At 48.1% G+C, this 25,248-nt stretch overlaps 1 protein-coding gene across 1 annotated transcript in view; it reads left to right on the forward strand.

The window, feature by feature from the left end:
• LOC133349518 (sarcolemmal membrane-associated protein-like) overlaps window positions 1–25,248 on the forward strand; it is a 217,781-nt gene that overhangs the window by 79,017 nt on the left and 113,516 nt on the right.

Below are 25,248 nucleotides of genomic sequence, written 5' to 3' on the forward strand. Positions count from 1 at the left end.
GATGTAATCAGCGGTGAAATTCCAGAACACGCAAATAATGGGTAGCCGTTAAAATAATTGTCACGTTAATAAAAGCAACAACATAGAGACGTAGTTTTTTTTCCCTAAATTTTAGCAAAGATTGACGGGCAATATGTGGCTTAACCTGCCTCTGATTTGGCTGCCTCGTCATATTCATCCACAGTAATTGACCACAGATAATCCACGTGTCTCTTTGACCACTGAGAAGATTAACCCTCTCCCTCCTGGAATGGTTGTATTTTTATAATACAACTTTTGGCAATGCTTCTTGGGGTGATGCGTTTAAATCACTTTGAGGTCGGCCACTGGAAAATCAATAATGGCCCTAGTGTAGTATGGTATTTATAGCAGACTCTATTTAAAGTGGCACTCACGTGTGCATGTGCTCATCTTAATAGGTGCTCACTCATGGCACTGTCATATCATTGGAAAGGTTTCGTCTGAAAAAATATAGTTTTTTAAATTCTTACCTACTCAAAACTATTGTCTCATTTCGGTGTCTTATTTTGGCAACATATTTGACTTTGAGACCCATTGTCTTATTACCTTGCCTTCGTTTGGCCCATAGAAGGTTGACAACTCGACAATCTGGTATTCTTACGGTACCCTACTTCAACTCGTAGAGCTTTGACTAACTTAGACACTGTTGGCTTGTTACGGTAGTCAGTAGAAGCCTCACAAATAAATGTTCACACTGCTGGCAGCCTCAACCCAATGTTGCATGAAAGCTCATGAATGCGCTGTAGCAGTACGTTTTGGGCCAGGAAATAAGCTGATGGGCAAAGTCCGTTTATATTTTTACGCATAGAGTCCAATGGAGGTCTCCTTTATTTTTTGTATTCGCCCCACTTTGACCTATTGCACACGTGGTCATTATTTTCTGCGGTAATTTGAAGCACTTGAAAGGGAGCACGTCCTAAATGGGTGGGCCTGTGCACATCTCCTCCTCCTGCTCGTTGCTGCTCCTGTTGTATTATCTCGTCGGCTGTCAGTAAAGCTGACAGTTGCAAGTAGGCCTTTTTTGTCCCGTGGCTTTGTGCCAATGTGTCTCGCATCATGGGTGATTTGACAAATACGTTCCAAATCGCAGTGTTCGACTACCGCCTTGCAGAACATTACTAAACGCGAGCTGTAGTTTATTTACCCTCAACTCAGTTACCCCCCACGTGTGTGCTATTCACAATGGGCTCACACTCCCAAAAAAGCAAAAGTTTGTTGTGCACATTATTTATGCGTATTCGTGTAACACGTGCAACTCGTATATGTTTATTATTATATATGCATATATATGCATTTATAATATAATAATGTTACTGCCCTTTGTCAATCCAATGCTGACGAAGTCTTCCCTACACCTATTTGGTCTCGGGGAACTTTGACCATACTTCACCATGCTGGTCGGTGAAGTGTGGCTTGGTGAAGTGGGGTAACCAGGACCAGTTTACATGTTGCTCATCACTGAAGTAGTGAGACGTTAACTCCCTCCCCTGGTATGCAGGAGGTTGTGGGTTCAATCCTGATCCCTGACGACTGTATATTTGGAGTTTGCATGTCTCTCTCCCTGTGGTCGAGTGGATTTTTCTCCAGGTCCTCCGGTTTTTCCCTCCATATTTAAAAACATGCAGTTTAGAGTATTTGGCTAAATCATTCACACACAACATCCATCTATCTATCTATTCGTTCACTCATTTGCCCACATTGACTCACTCATTTGCCCACACATTCATCCATACACCCACGCACGCATCCAACCACTTGCCAACAAAAGCTGCCATTCGCCACAAAAGCGCCTGTGCCAGGCTCGGCACACTTTGAGGCCACGTGAAGTATCGAAGGCTCTCTTACATGAGGTCACGGGACAGACCCAGGTGCCATGGGTTGACTGACTTAGATGACTGGCAAATGCACCACCTGTGCTCCCTACTGTGCCAAATTGCTGCGATTTAGCTCCTCTGCCCTTCGCTGTTGTTGGAGGGCGACTTCCTCCAACAGCCCAGTAGCATCCTTCACGAGCTTCTACCACAGACTGATCTCGACGCTGGTACGAGTCTTCGGCTAGTCCACTCGGCTCCATATCCTCCGATACAACATCAGCCCATCTCTTCTCTAGACTGTACCGTGCCTATTTAGCCCCCTCTATCGAGCCAGACAGACGCTGCTTGGGCATGCTGTGGCTGGGCATGTGGGCTACATGCCCTAGCCAATGCAGCCTTGCCTGCTAGAGGAGCTCACTGATGGGACTGCCCAACCACATTCTCACTCAGTCACCCACGCATTTTACCCACTCACCAACCCACAATTCCAAACAAAAAAAATCTCCTGTATAGCCTTTAAGAGACTGTTGGGGAAAGTGTTCTTAGCGAGAACCTATGAAAGTCTGCACATGAGGGGTGGGTGGCCAACACTATCCCTGGCTGCCTTTGTCTCTCATGTACTGATGTTTACTCACCACACCAGGTACTTATTTAATGCGGAGTCAATCTAGGAAAGGCCCAGGACCAGTTAAATAGTTCCTATTTATAATTCTAGAACGGGAACCATTACCACACATCCAAACAAAGGCAAATATCCCTCGTATACTATTTGGTTCTTTCGGTAAAGTCACGTATAAAGATAAAATAATAAATTAAATACTATTATTTTATCTGTATACGTGACTTTACCGAAAGAACCAAAGAGTAATTCCTGCAGTCACGAAAGCTCCAAATTAAGATCCCCGGTATAGCCTGTAACCTCCATCCACTGGCTCACCCACATATTCATAATATCTGCTTACGTTCTGACACAACTTGGCATGGGACTTGCAGGAAATTGGACTATACCCTGCAGACCACAGCACTGCATGTAGACACCGACTGACGTGTGTATGTAGCACAATTACCACTCCGCCCACGCACGCTGGCGGACACGCGTGTCATCGCATCGTGGCAGATGCGAGCGCTGGAAATCTCACCTGTCGCCGTTGCACCGTTTACCAGTGTGGTGGCTCGGAACTTCCACCACGCACGAAGCGTTTGCACTCTCAGCCAGCAGGGGAGATTGTGTTTAGCATTGGCAGTTGTTGGATAATTAAATTCTGACTCATTTGGCAGCCAGCAGTGATAAACTACTTTAAGGCTGGGCTTAAGTAGTGATATGAGCTGTAAACTTGGCAGAGACCCATTTGAATTACCAGTGTTCGGTAACGGTGTCTTTTTTAATGAATCGGTGTGTGCCTGAGAATCGAGAAATGCAGATAATAGCAGACTTGTAATTAGCCGCCATTCTCTTGTGGTCTTGTTGTATTAGAACTGCCCAAAATGAACCCAGCTCCCCTGCGTTTAACTGGAGCTGCTAATATAGTTAATGTTTTTATTTTTTACACGCGCCAGTTGAATTTAGATTATTCTTCCTTCACTTGGCCACCTGAGCTTACGACCGCCCTGAGTCTTGCAGTATGCGATTATGAAAACCAAGAGCTGAAAATTGTAGGCTGTGCAACCTAAATAGGTTTTGATCCTGTATTTAAGGGGGGGGGGGGGGGTGTGGGGATTACGCTTTAAATAGAGCAAGTGATCGACCCTGGCTGTGGAGTCTGCAGTAGGTTGGCTACATTGAACAAGTCGAGCTGTCCACTGCTCATGCGCGTGCCCACCATCATCGGTGCTGTACTTGTTGTGGATTACTATGGCGATGACCATTAGATATTTAATTTGAACTCCACTCGCGTGTTGGCGCGTGAACTATTGAACGAAAAAATGATGGGCGCAGTGGTTGGTGCGCTGCTACGCACCTGGCGACATGCGCTTTGATGCTCGAATTAGCCCTTGGCCACCCCATCACAAACAGCATGGTGAAGCATGATCAAGGAAATCCCACGATGGAAAGGTATGGGGAGACCATTCATACGGCAGTGGATTGGCAACGGGCCTGCTAAACACAAAAATCGAGACAAATGAACAATACAGACGTCCCCATGCAAAATTTATTTGCACCTCTTGCCGTAATGTTCACACGAATTAAATTTTCTGCAAGCCGCCTCTATTTTGGGCGATTGTGTTGTGTGGATCGTATGTCGAAGCAAATTAAACGATTGACAGCAAAGATGATGATGATGATCATGACGACGGAGATGAGGACCGGTCAAATAAAACGAGCGAGCGGCAACACGGAACCCCCCTTAATATTTCCCGGCGTGAGAGAGCCCATCCGCTGCTGCGCTTCAAAGGGGTTAACCCAGCGGGATGCGTGCTCGAGCGAGGGAGCCAGCCAGCCAGGCTCGGGATTAGCAGAGCGCGTGGGAGACGCGGAGTGGCTGGGTGAACGAGTGCACGCATGCGGGAGAGTCGCCCCCGCCCGCTCGCTCGATCGCTCGATCGATCGCAGAGTCGCAGAGAACAGCTGCCGCTAATCCGCACCTCCAGCACACGATGGCCGCCCATCTCTAGGTGGCTCGTGGTTTAACATCAAATATAGATCGCAGTGTCCGCGCCGGGAGTCGTCGTCGTTGGGCTCAGCCCGACGTCCGTGTGTGATGACCAGCGCAATGAAGAACTCGCCCAGACTCAAAGGTGGGTGGGTTCGTCTAATGTGTTTTTTTATATATAAATGGCACGATGTCGCCACATCTGGGAGGCACGCGCGCGTGCCCGCTCGGCGAGGGATCTGCGTGGTACACGGCCGTCCACCGCCGTTGTGCCGCACGCTTTCAGGGAGCGGAGGAGGAAAACCGAATTTTTTATCTTCGACTCAGAAACGCCCGGCGGAATGGAGACTCCGTAACTCACTTTTTTGCCCAAGGTGTGCGCTATTTTTGGAAATGTGAAGAGACGCTGCTACTGTGATGGCTCGTGGTTCGAGTTGTTTACATGCTGGGGCTGTTCACGGTGTTCGCCGGATAATTTTCCGGACCTGTGTTGTTATTTCACCTTTGTGCACGGGTCACGTGTGTATCACCGATGCGACCCCACGTGCACCAATACTCGGGTATTCGTGCACACGGTATCCGCGTGCACGCGTGGACGCGCACTTATGAACAAGTGAGTGCGCGTGCCAGCATTGAACATTCCCGCTCTGCGTCGGCATTGGTATTTCATTAACGGAGATGAATCTCGGCGCGGTCCGCGTGCCATTTCCTCCGCCGTGCTCGCTTATGCGGCCGCTCCCGCGGTGGCTTGGACTGCGCACGTTCGTGCGTGGTGTGTGTGTCAATCTCGCGCGCGCTTACGTCGTGGTTCCCGGGCGTGTTGTGTGAGGTGCAGTCCCCAGCGCCATCGAATCTCTCAATGATGAGCTATGATGCATCGCAACAAGAAAAATAGTGCTGTCTGGAAAACCACAAATTTTGAGCAAACACACAAAAACGATCTTTGCATTACTGTTGTCTGTCAGTCGGTCGCAATTTTCTCAAATTCATTCCGATGGTGAGTTTAGGCAAGAGGACCATATCACACTTCTTTAGGGCCTGCTGATGATGGTTATTTTTTGCACAATAATGTACACAGACTATATCCCCAGTGCACCATGCACGGTGTGCTCTCGCTAATTTTATATCGCATCATTGCGGCTGTAGCAGTGAGCAGTGGGTGCCAAAATGAAGCCCCCCCCCCCACCCTGTAAGTTTGACAGAGTGCCTCGGGTAGCTGTGGTCATTTTGCCTGCACGATCCACTCGGTGGTTGCATACTGATTTTAGATGAAGCTAAGCTCCTTAATTTTCAAGAGCCAGGGATGTTCCTGCGCTGGCTTTGCGATGGAAAGGCAATGTAAACTGTGTTGCATGAGTCACAGTGCGATGTGCCGTGTGTGTGTGTGGGTAGCGGTAGTGGACCCCCCTAATGGAACATCTTCACCGGTTAGAAACATTTAGGCTGGCCTGCCTACGATCCATCCTGGGTTTAAACAGGCTGGATTGTGTGAGGAGCTCACAAATCCTTGAAAGATCTGGGCAAAGTCCCATCGGTGAGATGCTTTGGCAGGCAAGGCTGCGTTGGCTGGGTCAAGGAGGCATCTCAGTCAGTCGACCCGTGGCACCTGGGTCTGCCCCGTGACCTGCCAGCGGGCGTTCGACACTTCACGTGGCCTCAACGTGCACATAGCCTGGCACAAGCGCCGTGGTGACGTCACCACCACTTAGTGGTGAATGGAGGTCGCTGTTGTTGTAGCGGTAGTGTAGCAGTTAGCGCGCTGCACTACATGCCCGGGCGACTGGAGTTCGATTCCCACTCTTAGCCAACACCAGTGATGATTATCTGAACCGGTCCTGGGCCTCCTCTAGGGCGACCCAGCCTCAAATGAGTACCTGGTATGGTGCGTAAACATTGCCACTGGGGAGACAAAGGCGGCCGGGCATGGTGCTGGCCACCCACCCGATCGTGTGCCGTGCCGGCCTTTATAGATGCTCGCGAACAGCACTTGCCTCAACAGTCTGTTATGGCTACACGGCGGATATTTGCCTTTGTGTCTATTTGTATATATATGCATGCACAATTTGCCTAACACGTCTAACTTTGTAAGTAGAATTATATTATAACAAAACCACACGAAAACAAGACTCGCATGAATGCCAATACAACTATTTCATGGAAAACCAACTGATTCATTACAAAATGGGAATAGTTTTAATCAACATTACTTGTAAGAGAGGTGACGCATCTATAAAATGTTTCAGGTTATACAGCATTTGTCATCAATCCTGAAGCATCGCTTCTCCGACGACACCTCGTACATGCCACAAGAGTTGATTTCCACGATGTCACGAGTTACGTACCGAAAACGATGAATTTCGTGTTTAATTTAATCCACCTGGTGCCCCATGCACACCCGGCACTCCGTGGGTTGCACTCTGCACCCGCCGGAGCCCCCTTCCATGTGAAGTGTCTCCGGTGCGCAGTGCCCGCCCCCCACTTGTGCATGCGCGTCGGCGCGCTGCCGGCCCGGTGCAGCAGTGGAAGGCCCCCTCGCGTCTTCGCCTCGGGAGCGTCCGTCTTCCAGTGCGATGGCGACAACACCTCGCCGCCCTGTTTGTGTCACGTGGTGCTATCGTCGTTCGCTTTCGAGCCACGGTCGAGATTTTATACTAGCTATCGCCCGTGGTGTGACGCTGAGCACAGAGGTCAATCCAGACGCTGGTGCTGATTTCATTGCACCTCCTGGCGTGGCAGTTGAATGATGGGGGTAAGGTACACCACAGTTAGTCGATTGGCAGGTCTTGTGCGATGGGGTATAGTGTGGGTTATACCCCCCCCCCCCCCCTCTGGCCAGTGTGGAAGAGTAGGCCAAATACCCTCCCTCTCGTAGAGGCCTTTCAACCATCCGTGAGCAAACAATTTCTCAACTGGCCGAGATCGATACGCGTCGAACAGTGCAGCCATTCCCATCTCGATGTAAATCCACAGTAAGTCACGGAGATTACTTAAACCCAATTTGGGTGGGCCGTTCGAGGAGGCGTTTGGTTAACCTCACTGCCGGGCAATGTCCATCCACGTCGCCCCACGCTGGTGGAGCGGGGGAAAAAGCTTTCTCTCTGCGGCCGTTGGTGAAACGGTCTGCGAATTTTTTCGGAAGGAGGGCCCCACTGGGACCGCTGTTGTGTCTGGGGTTCACGCGTCTGCCTGGTGGGGACCAGTCACGCAGCGTTGGTTGTGCTGCACTACGAGGCTGGGCGACCTGAGTTCGACTCCTGCTCGCGGCCAACACCGGCGGCGATTATTTGAACCGGTCCTGGGCTTCTCTTACGTCAAACTCGGCCTCCGATGGTGCGGTGTGTAAACATCGCCACGATGAAGACGAAGGCGGCCGGGCGTGGTGTTGGCCACCCACCCCCTCGTGTGCTGTGCTGGCCTTCATAGATGCTCGTTAACAGCACTTGTCCCAACAGTCTCTGAAGGTTACATGGGGGATCTTTGTCTTGTCTGTAGGCACAATGCGACAGCCGCATGTCTGAAGCTTCTGGCTCCGTGCGTCCGCGTGCTTGGCTGTATTCTCTGTGTGTGCAGGCATCCAAATTGTCGGTGTCTCTGTATGGCTTCCCATTCATATGGTCTCCCCTCATTGTATGTTGTCCATTTGACTGCCCGTTGTCTTGTCGAATATGATGTAAATAATAATAACAATCGTGGCAATAACGAATCTGTCTTTTTGAAGTCGCCCTGGTAGGCAACAATATGAATGTTTTATGATTGGACTGTAATCTCATTAAGTAACAACATTTGCATAGTATCTAATCTAAGTGTGTGCAAGGAGGCTGGGTGCTCATTTCAAGGTGTCGGGATTCTCTCGTTCATATCCACCCTCGGCCCCGCCGCTAATTCCCTGCCGAGGACATTCGGCAAACGGGAGGAGCCCTCTGTCTTCCGACTCACGCGAGCTTCAATTAGAATCCCGCTCCGTTGTTCTCAATCGTGGATTCTCCTCCCCCCGCGTGAGCGCTCGGGACCGTCAGTAACCGCTCGCGTTTCGCCGCTCGGCAAATCCCCCCCCCCCCCCCCCCCCGTGTCGTTTGAAAATACGCTCGAGCTCGTCTCGCTCTCATGGGTCGTTCCTGAATAATAATAATAATTCCAGGGGAACATCGTGGCCTGGCTGTTGCGCACCAGGTGCAACGCGTGTTCATTTTGCCAAGTTGACAACGGCGTGGCGGGAAGCGTGAAGGGGGCGGTGGTGGATGTGGGGGGTGCAGGAACGCTGCTGCATCCACGGTGGCTGCTGCTGCTGCTGCATCCACGGTGGCGACAGCTGGTCGTGTGTAATTACGCCCGGGGATCCCCTTGTCGGGCCAAAGCAGCGCGCGGCAAGCGAGCAAGGCGCTCACGTGATTCCGACCGCGCGGAATGTCGCACGTGCGTGGGTAGCGTGCGCAATGAATGTTTTACGGCCGCCGCCGCCGCTGATGGTGCTTGTGCACGAGCGCGCACCTTTATTTGACGCTTAACCGCGTGGCCCTGCGGATGTGGAGTTGTGTTCGTCAAGGGTCTGGTGGCTAGGGGCAGTAGGGGGGGAGGCAGTGGAGGTATTGCTGGATGCCGCTGACGTTTAGAGTTGGTGCCGGAGTTGTCCCAGGAGCAATGTCGATCAATCAATGTTTTTTTTTACACGAAAAGTCCCATTTGGCTGGTTACCCAGCGACTTTGCAAGGGTCTGTGGTGCATCGGCACAGAACTAAGAGTACCGACGTGAAGGTGCTGCACACAGAGGAACAGGCAACAACGGAATAGAATGCGTCAGAGAGGTACAGGCAAAAGGACAAATAAATGAGGGCAACTTTATTTTATTATGCAAAGAACGTGCTATTCTGCACACATCAGTCAACATGTGTGCGTTTTTTTTATCACTGCGTAGATTGTTGGTGGTTGTTCTGGGCACCTGTCTGATGTGTTTGCCGGGTTGTACAGCGCGTTGTTCGGCACGTTGCCCGACATCTTGCTCGGCGTTCCGTCCGGGAGCATCTTCAGGCTCTGAAGTTACTTCGCGAACTCAAGATCCTCCCGGCATGTGGAACGAACATCCCGCACCTCGCCATGCCCGCGGCTCAATTTGGAAACGAGTTTGGAGAGAAATTTGTGTTTTATTTATTCATATAGATTTTTTTTATTCCAATTAAAAAGTGTCCTTGTTACTGCCAACAATGGGGTTCTTTGCCAATTTGTTGTGTGCCGCACGTTTCATCCAGATGCGAGTTTGGCCCATCGGCTGTGTGTCGTGCATAAACCGTGTACGTGTGCTTGTTGAACTTATTTCGCACCGTACGTAGCCGACCATGCTAATCGGCACTGTCCGCTCAGCCGGTTTGCACGGAGGCAACGGTGCAGTCCCTGCAATTGTTGAGTAACTTCTGCAAGGAATTAATCATAGGAATCACTTATGACGAACGTTTATAACTAAGTGTGCAGAGTTCTCCGGCGTGGGGTGTTAAATGCTTCCAAGTCATTCACGAGAATGGTTCTTCATGCAAGGCGTTGGTGTACGGTGATTTTTTTCTGCAATGTTTTGCTGTCTTTTCTTGGATTTCTGTTTGCACTTAGTCACATATTCACTTTAAGATGCTTTTTGTTCATGTTTTTTGTTTGTTGCTGTTGCACCCGATTCAAGAGCCGAATGGCTCACAGGGTTATACCAAATAAATGAACTTGAACTTGACTCTAGGGGGGACCGCCGCCTTACGTCGATCCGCACTCACGGCACATCGCCAATCGCCCCCCCCCAACCCCCGAGTTGTTACTCACAGCGATCGGACCCGCACTGAACGGCACGACGTCGACTCGGGTGCCAGTTCTGCGCACAAACAAAATAAACGTACGATGCGGTGCCCACTCAGTCTGCCTCCTGGACATCGCGCGCTGGTGCTAAGCCTGTGGTGCATCCTTCGTGATTTTTTAAAAGCATTTTATAAGCTCGTTTAATCCTTACAAATGTCTGATTTAAAGGAAAGGCCATGTAAGGAAAAAGTTTAGCTGGAGGCATATTATATTTTTTGCGACGTAGAATTGTAATGTATGACTTACTGTTAGTAGCTCGGCTTATTGGAGAGTATATTTAGTATATTGATGATATTGATGTAGTTTATATTTTAGTTTTTTTTTACGTGGTGGTTTGACTGCTGCAGCTCCTTACTATTAAAATTCCTTCCCTTTATTAATGCTAACCCTACCTCCTCCCTTTGTTGCTGCTAATCCTACATAATGCACGGGCATAATATGACTTTGAGACCCCCCCCCACCTCCTATGCATTCCACAAGTAGTGACTAATCCCATATCTGCATTTCCCATAAATATGCAAAATTCCTCTGTTGATATGTAAATTCCTTTGTCAAGTCGCCCTTCCTCCCCTAACCCAGCTTAAATATACGCTGCCAAGCTTGGTGGTGTTCATTCAGACGCTGTCTTTCCGACAGACCTGTTCTTCACCTGAGGACGGCTGCTTGCGTTGTGGCCGAAACGTCGTGAGAATTGTATTTTATTATGTTTTATTTTTATTATTTTATTATTTCCCTTCTACATGACTTTACCGAAAGAACCAAGAAGATGAAAGGCGAGTGCTCCAGTGATGGTGTTCAAAAGAAACGTAGCAGAAAGGCCATTTACCGTATTCCGTCCAAATAAGCTAGGTATTACGAATAATCGAGTTAAGAAGCTTCTAAACACTTATTGTATTGACATCTATAAAGAAGTTGCTTATCAGATGCTCGGTCAGGAACGTGACCCCTATTATATCATTGTTTCTCTGGGAAAATCCGTCTCGACATGCGTCGTTTCGACTTGCGGCGCATTTTTTTGAAAAGTAACTTCTGACGTCGGTTCCGAGGACAGCTCATAACTTCATAAGCTCCGGCCTCGGGTAGAAAATGAATTTATGAGAATGAATATTATTGAATGAATTGTTCTATAACGGCTAAAGGGAATATCGATACTTGTATATTATTACGTGCAGGATAACATTTAATTTGGGAATATTAAAAATAATTTGCCAAATTTACTAAATTGTTTAACAAAAGTATATATTTTTTACAAATTAAGATTTCATGAAAAAAATATAAATACGTGCATGAGTTGAAACGGTGATGCGGTGGTTAGTGCACCGCATTATGAACCTGGTGACCTGAGTTTTGAGTCCCATCCACGGCTATCCATCAGTGGCCAATGATACTATCTCAACTGGTCCTACGTACCCGCCCCTTCACCAACCCACACTGAGCAGCGTGGTGAAGTATGGTCAAATAACCCCCATGACCTTTATGGTATAGGGAGGCATTCAGCCATTAGTGGATGACAAATGGCTGTGTCCATGATTAATTATCCACTGTTTCTATGTACGTAAGATGCTGCCACGGTGTAGTGGTTAGCGCACTGGACTTGCAGTCCAGATGCCGCTGGTTCGACTCCATCTCCTGGCGCGGAAGTTGAAGTAATGGAGCAATTTTCAGTATCCACCTTTCTCCCCGCACCTCTGTTCACTCTGCAGTATGAATGGGTGCACCGCGGTTTGTATATTGGCAGGTCGTGTGCGGTGAGGAACAGTGTGGGGACTCAAACCTCTTCCAAGACAACTGGCCATTGTTGGAAGAGGAGGGCAACATTGCCTCTAGATGGTCCCTGTGGGGGTCCTGTCTGCCAGCAGTGGCACGAGCAAGCAATTTGCAGGGCTACGCCATTACCTTTGTTCTATACGTGAGAACACAATATTACTATATTCTTGGTTCTTTCGCTAAAGTCCCTTCTACGTGACTTTTCCGAAAGAACCAATAATAGGAATCCCTGCAGTCACGAAAGCTTTAAATCGAAAAATATTACAGTACTACGATAATAAGCCAAGAATGTATGTGTGTCTCGCGCGTGACGTCACCCCACATGAGGCCTACCCCCCTGCGTGACGTCACTCCACATGAGGCCCACCCCCCTCGTTAATATTCATGAGTGGGTGGATTTTTACACGAACGCAGAGGAAGGTCGAGCTGAATTAAATAATTTATTACGCAAAGTCGCTTCAAATGTGACGTTTCTTTACAGAAAGTGACGGTAAAAAAGAAATATATGCAGCACAGTGCTACATCCGTGCGTGACGTCACTGCAAAGAGCCCCCCCCCCCCTTTATTAATATTCAAGCCCGCGTGGAAATTTACACTTAACGCACAAGAAGGTCGCACACTCAACATGCCGCACCCCTCCCCAATAACCATTAGCGGGTGACGTCACTCCACATGCCGCACCCCTCTCCAATAACCATTAGCGGGTGACGTCACTCCACATGGGGAAACACCCCCCTCATTAATAATCATAAGCTGAGCAATTTTTGACTTAACTTTCGTGACTGCAGGAATTCATATTTTTGGTTCTTTCGGTAAAGCCACGTAGATATTAAATAAATAAATTGGTTAAATGAAATAAAATTAAACATTAATTGAAAATAATAAATATAATAAATAAAATTAATCTTTTTTCAATTTACTATTTTTTCTTTTTTCTATCTACGTTACTTTACCGACAACCAAGAATATGAATAAATTTTCTATTGAATATTTCAGATTTACTGAAATATACACATGTCCTTGGACGGGCAAAAAGGCTAGTAAAAAATAATTACAAATAGTTTAAGAAATGTTCGAACTGCTCCACTGCTCCTGCACTCCAATACCGCCTAGTGCTCTCATTGTGATCACTGACATGTCCCAAATGCACGACACACGCTAATCCAGGGGCTTAATTTGGATCCTGACACCTGGGGATTAGCGCGGGCTGACTGCTTGCGAGATTTCTACGGGACCTGAACATTAATTTCGATAGCAGCTCATGGCAAAACCAAATCCTCCTCCGGATTTTTTGAAAATGCGATTTTGTATCTCTGACCCTCGCCCCAGTTTCGTGTGTAATTATCGCCGAGTTCTGTTTGGTTGTGTTGTGTGTTGTGTCCCAATTGTGGCAGCCTACAACCCGAGTGGAAGGAATTGCTCATATCAAAAGTGAAATATCTCATTATCATCTCAATAATGTCCGCAAGCTGTGTGGCTGACATTGGCTGTCCTACACGATTTAGATCTTTTTTCATGTGTGTCATTATGACACTCTCGTGATCTTGACGCCATTTCAATGCGGTGCCATCACGATAATGGTATGACGTGCCTGATTCAATAACACAGTTTTATACTTGGGCCAGCCTCTTTAAGTATCTCCAAGATGAAATTAATTGTTGTTTACGGTTGCATATTCCTTTGAGCACGTCTGCCCAAACGGTGGGCATATTACCCACTTGAATAATTACAATGAGGTGCGATCACTTATCCAAACGAGTGGGTGCCACCTGTTCCCATTCTCCAGTGCTATCTGGCCATTTACACACGGTGCAGGTAATGCATGGTTTAATTAGCTCAAGTAGTGATCGCGCATTGATCAGAAGAAAGGTTTACAATACGTCGTCGTAGTGGCGGTTTGCACAGCACTGTGTAGATTGTGGGGTTCATGCCCTGGGGCTGTGTGTGTGTGTGTGTTCGCGTGGGTTTCCCAGGCTTTGCCAGGTCGCACTTGATGCCCATGCCAGAGCACAAACCCAACATCGCTGAGATGTTGGGTTTAAGCCCCTGATGGCTGGGAATCTCTCGGGGCCCTCATGTTAAGCTCACGCGGGAGCTCTGAGCCAGCGTCACTGAGATCCGTCAAGCCTTTGGAGCTTTGTGTGTGTTTAAGCATGGCAATGCCCACGCCATTGCACCGAGCTGCGGTCCTGGGTTTGAATCCTGGGGTCTCCTGCTGCCGTTCCACCCATGGGTCCTGATCACGGTAGTCAAACGCTCGTGGACTTCTCGATGGAAGCTCCCACAATGCGGGCGAGCGATGAGCCGTCCCGGGTCATTGGGAGCGCTCGCGTCTGCCGTGTCCTATGCGCTTCACTGAATAATAGGTTCTCATTAAAATTCACCACAGAGCCGGTACGGCTGACCTGCCACCGGCTGTCTGCTTTAACCCCGTGTGGGCTCGCTCGGCTCCACGCTGGGGTGAGGCTGTGCAAAGGTGCGGGTCCCGAGTGTCAAAATTGCAGCCGTTTCACTGCTTTGAATAAAAGGTGAGTGCTAATATTTGCGGAATTGTTTGACAATGAGGAGAGTCAGACTGTGAGGGCATTTAATGCTGGGGTGGTTGATATCACAGTGCCTCATGGCTGATCTTGTGAAATACTGTCGAGCATTCTAATGTGAGTGTCCCGGTGTGGTTCTTATCATCATCACTCGTTGCTTTTATTCATCATCATCATCATCGCTTGTATTCATTATCATTATATTGATTGCACAGATCAGCATATGCTGGATATCATTGTCATTTTTTTCATCACCTTTGCAATGACTGAGTATAGGCTTAGTATATGTTAGTTTTCAAGCAACCTGTTAGCTACTTGAATAGACATTTACTATTTCATTAACATTTCCCTGGCTTTCCTTATAATGGATAATGAATCGGCAATGAGCTCTCGCATGCTTAAATAAAGGGTCATTGAACTGAATAATAGTAAACACATTGCATTCAAAGTGTGCACAATCATTGCAAAACTCACATCCTGCAATTGTCTAAGTGCCCAGCTGTCTTAGCTCATTAGGAAATAATTCCACACGGCAAGGCTTCAAAGGCAATTACCCACAACAACACAGTCATTTAGAGGCATTTTAAAAATCAAAGTCTGCCACGAATCTCCACGCAACACCAGGCTGGTGAACATGTAACGGGCGTGTGAGTGATAGCGTCTTCAATTGGTAGCGTTCGAAATCGCCTGCATTTAGTTCACGTGGCCGTTAAGCTGCACGCGGAGCGATAGCGGATGGGGCACGCAGAGTGGCACACTCCAGCCCATGAATGCGTACTGCGCGCACGCTGGTTTAACGCAGCCGTTTCATTGGCCCGACGAGCGTTTGGAGTGGACTGCTGCCGACGTGGGCAGCAGTGTACAAGTGTTGAGTAGTTCCGACGGACGTACTCGTAGACGGAGGTAAGTTAGGGGCTTCCGCCAGGGTTTATTAACACTTATCAATACTACACAGCAGGGTGCACAACTCCCAGGGGCTAGGGGTCCTACTCTGAGTGCGGGTCCCTGCCGGCTAGCTCCGGTCTCTCTCTCTCTCGTGTCGGATCGTGGACTCTGCCGACTCCACCGAGCGGAGAGAGAAGCACCTCTACGGCTACCACCGGCTTCTCCCCAGACTCCCTATTCGATCCCTCTCACTATCCCTGGTTCCCTCTTCACCCTGTTTACTATCCCCGTTCCTACAGTGACCCCGCTTACGTCACAGGGTATCCCTTAAATACCCTAGGAGGCGTGACGTCACGTGCACTGCCCAGCACGTGCGACCCCACGTCCCGTGATGTCATCGCACCGGACAGCGCACACAACGCCACCACTCTCCTCTACTCCTCTACACGAGGTTCAGGTGTTAACTACTTCACCTGGTACACAGGAGGTCGTGGGTTTGATGCTGACCCTGACGCCTGTATTTTTGGAGTTTGCGTGTTCTCCCCGTGGTCGTGTGGGTTTTTCTCCGGGTCCTCCGGTCTTTCCCTCCACATTTAGAAACATCCGTTTAGAGTGTTTGACTGCTAGAAATTTTCGCACAATGAACTGCTTGGTTGAGTTATCATTTGTGGCCAGGTCGCTTCTGAAAAAGAGCTACATAGCTCAGTGAGCCATACCTGGCAAGATAACATAATATACATTTTAATAGAACGCAAAAGGGCAGGACTCTCATTTCCAAGCGTCACGTCGCGCACCAGAATGACAAAAGCAGGGCAAACTTAACAAAATAGAGCGATGAAAGTGAAGTATTGGAATTGACGGCAGGAACTTCTTGACGGGTAACACACTTTTATTAAATCTTTACGTTCACAATACAACGTGTGGTCTCCTTTCTTCCGACTACACACTCCACTTAACTCGTGTAGACTCTGGTTCTGACTACACCCAATACACTTGACTCGTGTAGACCCTATGCCTCTGGCTACACACAATACACTTGACTCGTGTAGACCCTATGCCTCTGGCTACACACAATACACTTGACTCGTGTAGACCCTATGCCTCTGGCTACACACAATACATTCGGCTCGTGTAGACTCTATGCCTATGGCTACACACACTACACTCGCCTCTGGGTTACACAGAGTCCCGGTCCCGTTAGGACAGCGGGACTAGGTACCGCAGGGCCCTAGGTCTTCATCCCCGTCTTCATTCTTCGCTGGTTACCTACTGCCCTTACGCCTGTGTGCATCCCCTTTTATAGCCCCTGCTCACGAGAGACGGAGCTGATTCGGACGTCGACGTGAGCCATCGTTCCCTAGTGAACCAATCACGACGCACTCTCTCTACGATCCGTTTTCCCAGCGCGTGTTAACACTCCTCTACCAATCACACCGCGCTGCCACCCGATCACTCCCTCTCAGCGCGTCACGGGCCCACAGCCAATCAGTACCCCGTAAACCACGACCCCGCGCTGACCCCTGATCCTCCACCGTCAGCGCGCGTCACCACCTACACAGCCAATCATTACGCGCTGGCATACGATCCCTAATCCCAGCGCGTATCACCTCTACAAAAGAAAGCAATCGGAACAAAAACAAATATACTGTATCACACGAGGAATCGGAAATATCTGACCAACAATTCCCTGCAGCGCAAATCGGCTCCGGAAGATTATCTCCAGGTTGATCAAAGCACACATGACGAAACTAAGCTACAGAAACACGAACAAATTACATAGATATAGCTTGACTTTAACACCAATGTATAAACATACATGGATGCTGTATTTGTCAAAAACAAGAGGTCATTGGAGAGCCGTTGTCTTTGCCACCGCACAGAGCCACCGCTTGGCCCCTCAACCTGCAGTACAGGAGACACCTGACCTCCAAGGTCAGCTGTTAGTCTCGTCATCATTAGCTTCCTGAATGAGTGTTTCGTTAGATCGCGTGGTTATAACGCCAATTACAGCGATGCCATTATACAACCCAGTAACCTGACTACGGCTTGAAATGTTGTTCTTGACAGCCGAAGAACGACGTTCTTTATCACCCTAGCGTAGTAACCACCTGAATGAAGGTCTTCCCCTTGGTTGCTGACCACGAGATGTTGATGAGATGGACTTCCAAAAGGCCGTGCGGCTGATGAGTATTGTAAAAAAATACTTGAATTTTTTGTTAATGCGGAGCAACAAATATGACAAGTGGGCGTTAATCATTTTGTCGTTGGCTTTCTCACCAAATGATGCTTAAATAATTATTTTGTGTTGCATATTATAGTGTCGCGTCAAACGCTGACCCATTTTTCACAGAAAGGGTCCTTGCCCGGCAAACATCGGGCAGTTTGCCAGCATTGGTTCAAGCAAACCCGACGCTGCTGATGAGACGCTGAATGTGGACACCAGTCCAGGGTGTGCTTTTATTCAACCAATGCTGCTGCTCGGGTGACCTCCCAGAAGGCCATGCACCTGATGGGTTTATGCGACGAGACAAATGTGGGAAGGAAGCACAATTTATCCAGATGCTCAGAGGACAAGGTTGTCCATGCTTAACTTCCACATTTTAAAAAAGACTGTCCTATGACAAAAAACATAGGGTTTCAAGCTAATTGCCATAATTCAGCGCTAATCAAAGCAAGACTGAAGATTTTACTTATGGATTGTGAACTGCCTTTCATCTTTCTCTGGTCTGATATAAGGTCACTGCCCAAAGCTGCTCGTTACTTGAACCTTATGGGAGGACCTCGGTCCCATAAGCCCCCGACTCTCGCATAAACTGCATTGCAACGTCATTTTATTGCTGTTGAAGGCGAACGATACGGCAATTAGTTCCTCTCGACGAGCTGTACACAATGCGCTAATCAAAGTTTCAAAGTTTTGTTTCTTCTGCGCATTCGTCCTCGCTGCTGCGCTTGGACACGACAACAGAATGATCCGCACCAGGCAGGTCGCGGCGTTTGTGCGCGGTGGGACGGAGTAGCAATAAATAAATAAATAAAGCTTTTTGACTTCCGTTTATTCGGGACCCCGGGGTCCCGCCATAAGGTTCATATACCAATACCCAATACCACCCGTCATTCGCCATTAAGTGACGGTAGCATGCATACACACGAAATGCAGGATGTGTATTTCACAAACTAAGTAGTGTTTGCTACTGATGGTGGTGGTGATTTCAACCTGTCTTAAAAGAAGAAATTGGACGACCATCCCAAGCGTGACCCTCCTGCGGAATTTTCTGGATAGGAATATGAATAACAAATAAAGTATATCACAGCTTTTTGATTTAAAGCTTTCGTGACTGCAGGGATTCATATTCTTGGTTCTTTCGGTAAAGTCCCTTCTACGTGACTTTACCGAAAGAACCAAGAATATATATCACAGCTGATTTAAATAAATAAATACAATCTTAATCCGCCAATGGATGAAGGCCTCTTCACACCATGTCGGTCACCATGGGTATTTTTTTACTTCACCACGATGGTCAGTGCAGAATCGGTTGTGATATAGCTTGCCACTGATGTTTGATCCGTGTCCGGGAATCAATCTTTGTTCACCGGGTTCTTCGCGCAGCTCGCTAAGCAGTGCGCCGCCCATCCATCCACGTAGAATCCGATGCACGTTATGGAAAAGTACGGCAAATTATATCGCCGTATTCTCCCGGGTCTCCGTTGCACGCAGAGGCGCATCTTCTTTCAATCGGTTATTTCGCCGTTCTATACAACTCACACTGTTTGCCCGGCGCTCTGTGCTCTGTCTCCATGAGCGACTCCCTGTGGGGCGAGTCGTCGTCTTAACGTTTTGTTGCCTTTTAATGAAAGCGCCGGCTCGCTCTTCGTCCCGTCGTGGTCCGACGCACAGCCCTGGAGCCGTCGATTCCTCCACCATCTACCGCCCCCCCACGCCCCCCCCCCCCCCCCCCACGCCCCCCCCCCCCCCCCCCCCCCCCCCGTGGCGCGCTTTTTCAGCGCTAGCGAGCCCGGGGTGCGTCCGAGTCCGTGCCAATAACAGGCGGAGACTTTCACGAGTCGGGGAGGCGTCCTCGCCGCCGGTGGCTTTGATCGGCCGCGAATGGACGCGAGCACGGAATGTGGAGTGGAGAAAACGGGCGCTGGAAATGCGTCGTGAAATTGCATCGATTTCGTTTGAAGCACGCGTTCAATCTCGAGGCGCATGCCCGCAGGGTGGGGATTTTCCACTGGCCGAGTGCTTTGTTTGTCCCACCAGAGCCCTCGCCTTGTGTGCACAGTGGCAGTAGCAGCAGGGCCTGGGTTGTTCATCCATCCATCGGTCGGTCTTGTGCGCCTCGCACTTTGTCTTGAGCCGCATTGTTTGTTGACGAGCTGTAAATACCCCAACACAACATTGCAGAAGCCTTGGCAACGCGCCCGTCTTCACTGTCTGCATCGGCATCATCGTGATCATCATTATTTCATTGTCATCATCCAGTGTGAAATGAGGGATGGCGATGGTCGTGATGGAGCATCATCGTTACCCGTGAAATTAGGCACCGCAGAATGATGTTGATAATTCCCGGCAACGGGAAAACTCAACGTATTTACGTCATCAATTCGGTGTCTATGACATTTGGTGCACATTTAGTCGTCGTCGTAGAAAATACGTGGGAAGTGGTGTCGCCATGGTGAGCATACTGAACTATGAACCCGGTGATATTTCAAGCGATTCTGGGCGCCCTTTCACCAACCACACTGACCCAGCGTGGTCAATTATGTTCACACAGATGCACGCGCCTGCCAGGCACCGTGTCAGGAGGCCTTCGTCCAGCAGTGGATTAACAAAGGGCTGTAAATTATCACTAAGTGTTTAGCACAAAGAAATCCAGTATACTGCATTTTTTTCACATCTTATTTGCAATAGGACCATGTCTCGCCACTAGCTCCTTGCCCGGTAATACATTAACTTTACCGAACAAGTTAATACCTGTGCACACACACGTTCAACAAACCGACATACAACGTTTAATTAGCCTTGTTCTCACCCTTCAAAAGATCAGCCTATATGGCCTTCTCTCACTTGGTATGAAGAACAAAATTATTGAATTGATATTGCAATCGTCTCACCGAGTCGTGAATAAATGACCATGAACGGCGGCATTCATGCGGGCGGCAGCACCTGGGAGGGAGAAAGCGACGGCGATACGAGAGGGGGAGGATGCGGACAGCTCCAGATGCACGGGATGTGCAGTGTCACGGCGGTGCCGAATTTGGAGTGATGGACGCAGAATGAAGTTGACCCTTTATGCGCCCCGTCCCGATGAGGCGTGGCGACCGTGTGAAAGGCATCGTGATGTCTCGCACCGCCCTGCCCAGCATCGCTTATTCTGCTTCCCTGGATCGACTGGCTCTCTCCGTCCGTCTGTCTGTCTGTCTGTCTGTCTTTTATTTAAAGAAAGAAATCCCATGCAACAATATTATCTGTGACTACATGAATACGATACAGTGATGACTGGTTGTCATTAATGAGTCCGTGGGATGAGTGAAATTTTTATTTAAAACATTTATCAAATTTGGTCTCAGGATCTTTGGATGCGTCGATGGAAATTTCACTTCTGTTGGATTTTTAGTTATTAAATATATCGCCATTTAAAGTTTTTTATCTTTATCCTTCAAATTTTGGCCTCATTGACCACGATGATTTTGAACTTAAATCAATTAAAATGTTGTTAATGTGTAAAGTTTAATCTTAAAACAGATGAATTTAATTATTATCAATACAACATTTAATGTGTCATCGTTTTTATCTAAAACTTTTTAGTTTAATAATCTTGGCTTTAATGAGCATAATGTGTATTTCATTAATCATCTATCCAGTTAAGTGTCTGTGAGCTTCAAGATTATTTCTTGGTAGGGCCTCTTCTCAGTTTTTATTGCAACTGGGAGTTCATTTAAGTGCAGCATCTACAGAAATTCCACACACACACCATTTAAAGAACACGCAGACTCTACTGGTGGCCTTTGTTAACCTACTTTCTGTACTATTTGCAGATGCCTTGTTGCCTAGCAGGTGACAAGGCATCTGCAAAGAGGAGAACATGCAAACTCAAAATATACAGCAGGCGTCAGGGTCGGGATCAAACCCACGACGACCTGTATACTAGGCGAGGGAGTTAACATCTCACCACCGTGGTGCAATATTAGTTAGAATGTGTTAGTTGGTCGAGATTAATTACTTGAACGGTGACTACAACTGTTTTACGCTGTCTGTGTTGTTTGTTGCGGCCCAACTGGCTTCGTTTTAAGACCTTTAAACAAGTATTATGTTGGATAGGCCCACTGTATGAATACCATACATGTGAGAGGCCACTGATTCACACACACTCAACAGTTGTGCCAATAGGGGTGCTGCCTTATTGGGCAAGTTTTACAGAGTTGAATCAAACTTTCACACGCAGTTTTAAGCTGGCATTGTACAAAACAAAAGCCAATGAACTCAATTGACTTCGATTTGAGAGCACGCAAAAGACCAATAGAACAGAGTTGTGGAGTCCTTTATCTATCCACACTTTCAGTCATGGGGGTTTTGTATGTATGTTGAACTTCTTTCGCACCGTACGTAGCCAACCGTAATAATCGGAGGTGCGGGCCATACTTCACCACGCCGGTCAGTGCGGATTGGTGAAGGGTTCGCCCATGATGGCTTAGGACGCCACTGATGTGAGCTGTGACTGGAAGTAGAACACGGGTCACCAGGTTCATAGTGTGGTGTGCCAACCACTGCGTTCCGCTTCTCCCCTTTAACATAAACCAAATGTCCCTAAAGCTATACATCTATGTCCACCATTGCAACTCACATTTTCTCTAGTCAATGACAATCCATCTTCTTGGTTCTTTCGGTAAAGTCACGTAGAAGGGAAATAATAAAATAATACAAATAAAACATAATAAAATAATTCTCACGACGTTTCGGCCACAACGCAAGCAGCCGTCCTCAGGTGAAGAACAGGTCTGACGCTGTCTTTCCGACAGACCTGTTCTTCACCTGAGGACGGCTGCTTGCGTTGTGGCCGCAACGTCGTGAGAATTATTTTATTATGTTTCATTATATTATTTTATTATTACCCTTCTGCGTGACTTTACCGAAAGAACCAAGAAGATGAATCCCAGCAGTCACGAAAGCTTTAAATCGAAATGACAATCCAATTTATGTTCACAATGTGAATATAAACGGAGCTTAATTATCCAAGATGATTAAATGCAATTATTTGTTATTGATGTAACCCAGGTTCCTTTTTTACAAGAGGCAATGCTGTTCCCAAGTGTCTCAATGGGTTTATTTCATCTTCTGATTAAATAAGGGTTACACACACGCACACATACAACACATGCTCAAATGTGTATTTGTTTAAAAACGTATGCATTAGTAGAATATGCACAATACATCGTGTGTCGGGTCCTAAATGTTTTATATGAGCCCATATAATTGAAGAACTGGAAGCTGTCCTCGAAGGAAATTGCCACAGAGCTGCATAGCATGTGGAATGAAAGGGGAAAGTGATCAAATATTTAACGTGGCTGGGCAACGTCACTCTCGATGAAGGATCGCGCGGGGGGTACCGTGTGCTTTGAGAGAAAGGACACAGCACCGGTTAGTTATGTCTGCTCCGTTAACCCGCTGACTTTCACAAAAGAGCCCACAGAGTATGCATAGTTCCCATCGGCGTTACAAAGTAATGTGACATTAACAACAAAGTCACATACTCCTTGGTTCTTTCGGTAAATTCACATAGGTATAACATTTCTTGCTGTAGTTTTCACACCTGATGATGATTGCTTGTGTTGCAATCGATACGTCCTGATTTATTTTATTTTATATTTTCTACCTACGTGACTTTACCGAAAGAACCAAAGAGTATTGATCCCTGCAGTCACGAAAACTTCACATTTTAAGTAATTATATGTTCAAATCAGCATTTGGGTGATACTCATCTCCTGCTGATTACAGCCCTGAGCCAGTGGTATGAATTCCACATTCATAACGTCCCCAGACAGTGCTACTCATTTTATTGGCCCCCAGAAGACTGATGGGCTCAGTTAACCCACCACCCAAGGATTTGAACTCGCAGCCTTCTGCTTGCAAGCCACTCACTCTGCCGCTAATTGACCTGGCCGGTTACTTTTAAATTCAGCACAAGTGCATATGAAGTACTTCGTTTTATGTGTGTCACATGCCCATGCGACAATCAAATTCTGCGTAGGAATGCAGGTGCAATTGTGCTGCATTCTTTTTGAGCTGTAATAAATTGACATGAAGGCATCGGTCATGTTGAGGGTGATATTGAAAGACATTTTGAAATCGTCCAACTGTTTCTTGACATTTTATTTTCTCTCCCAGCTCTATCGTGCATGCTCGCTGCCGGACGTGTCATGAACTCAATCATTTTGCTTAATTTTCCCAGGTTGTCGAAGGCAGTTTCTCTAAAATGATAATAACGAGGTCTTCCAGCCTGTGTGATAATTAATCCGCTGGTCTTCGTCCTGTGAATGGGTTTTTTTTTTGGACATCTGTCTCATACTGATAGGAACCTCCTGGTTACACCAGCCAACAGAGGATTATTGTGTCCGTCCGTCGTGCAGGGAGGGGCTGGGTGGGGAGGGAGGGGCTGGGTGGGTAGGGGCTGGGTGGGGAGGGTGGGTGGGGCTGGGTGGGGAGGCGAGGGTGGGGAGGGGCTGGGTGGGGAGGGTTGGGGAGGGGCTGGGTGGGTAGGGGCTGGGTGAGGAGGGTGGGTAGGGGCTGGGTGGGGAGGGTGGGTGTGGCTGGGTGGGGAGGCGAGGGTGGGGAGAGGCTGGGTGGGGAGGGTTGGGGAGGGGCTGGGTGGGGCTGGGGGGGTGGGGCTGGGTGGGGAGGGGCTGGTCACCCCGTGGTGTCCTTATAAAACTCAACGTTTAACCTACTCACGCCGGCTTGTGCCCACCCTCACAGTCGGGCATATTTGCGGAATACACCACGCCGCCGTTGACCCTGGCCATTGACCGAGCAACCCAACGTGCCTACCAGCTCCCTCCGCAGGAATGTGTTTAAGACTGCTGCCCTGTGTTCCGTCGTTGTCTTCAGAAAGTCACTTCGCGAGCAGTCAAGGGCTCACGAGAATGAAAATAAAAAAAAAACACTTGTTCTACATTTTACTTACCGGTTTAAAATGTTGTGGCTCTGTAGCTTGCTTATGTAACGGTGATAACTATTATTTTAACGTAACCTTTGGCCAGTGCATCCTCTTCGGTTAGTACCAAGTGGTCAACATCTACACTGGACAGACAATTATATTTGTGTGTGTGTGTAGCGCTATATACCGACTATAATCAACCAGGAATGTCTGTCCTTAACGCTCGTGACGTCACTCCACATCGACCGGCCCCCCTCATTAATATTCATGACCAGATGACGTCCTCCAAATGGACACCCCCCCCCACCCCTCCCTATTAATAATCATGAGTGGTGGGTGACGTCACTCAATATAGAGTAATAATCATGCGCAAGTGACGTCACTCCACATCGAACAGCCCCCCTTTTTAATAATCATGAGCAGGTGACATCCCCCAAATGGACACCCCCCCCCCATTACTACTACCTACTATAATGAGCCAAGAATGTCTGTGTGCAATGCTCGTGACGTCACTCCACGTCGACCAGCCCCCCTCATTAATAATCATTATAAGGTGACGTCCTCAAAATGGACACCCCCCCCATTAATAATAATTAGTGGGTGACGTCACTCCACATGGGGGGGCCGAGGTGCCTCCTCCCCCCTC

The sequence above is a fragment of the Lethenteron reissneri genome, chromosome 30 (assembly GCF_015708825.2).
Source record: "Lethenteron reissneri isolate LAM-NWPU_2019-01 chromosome 30, ASM1570882v1, whole genome shotgun sequence".
NCBI lineage: Eukaryota > Metazoa > Chordata > Hyperoartia > Petromyzontiformes > Petromyzontidae > Lethenteron > Lethenteron reissneri.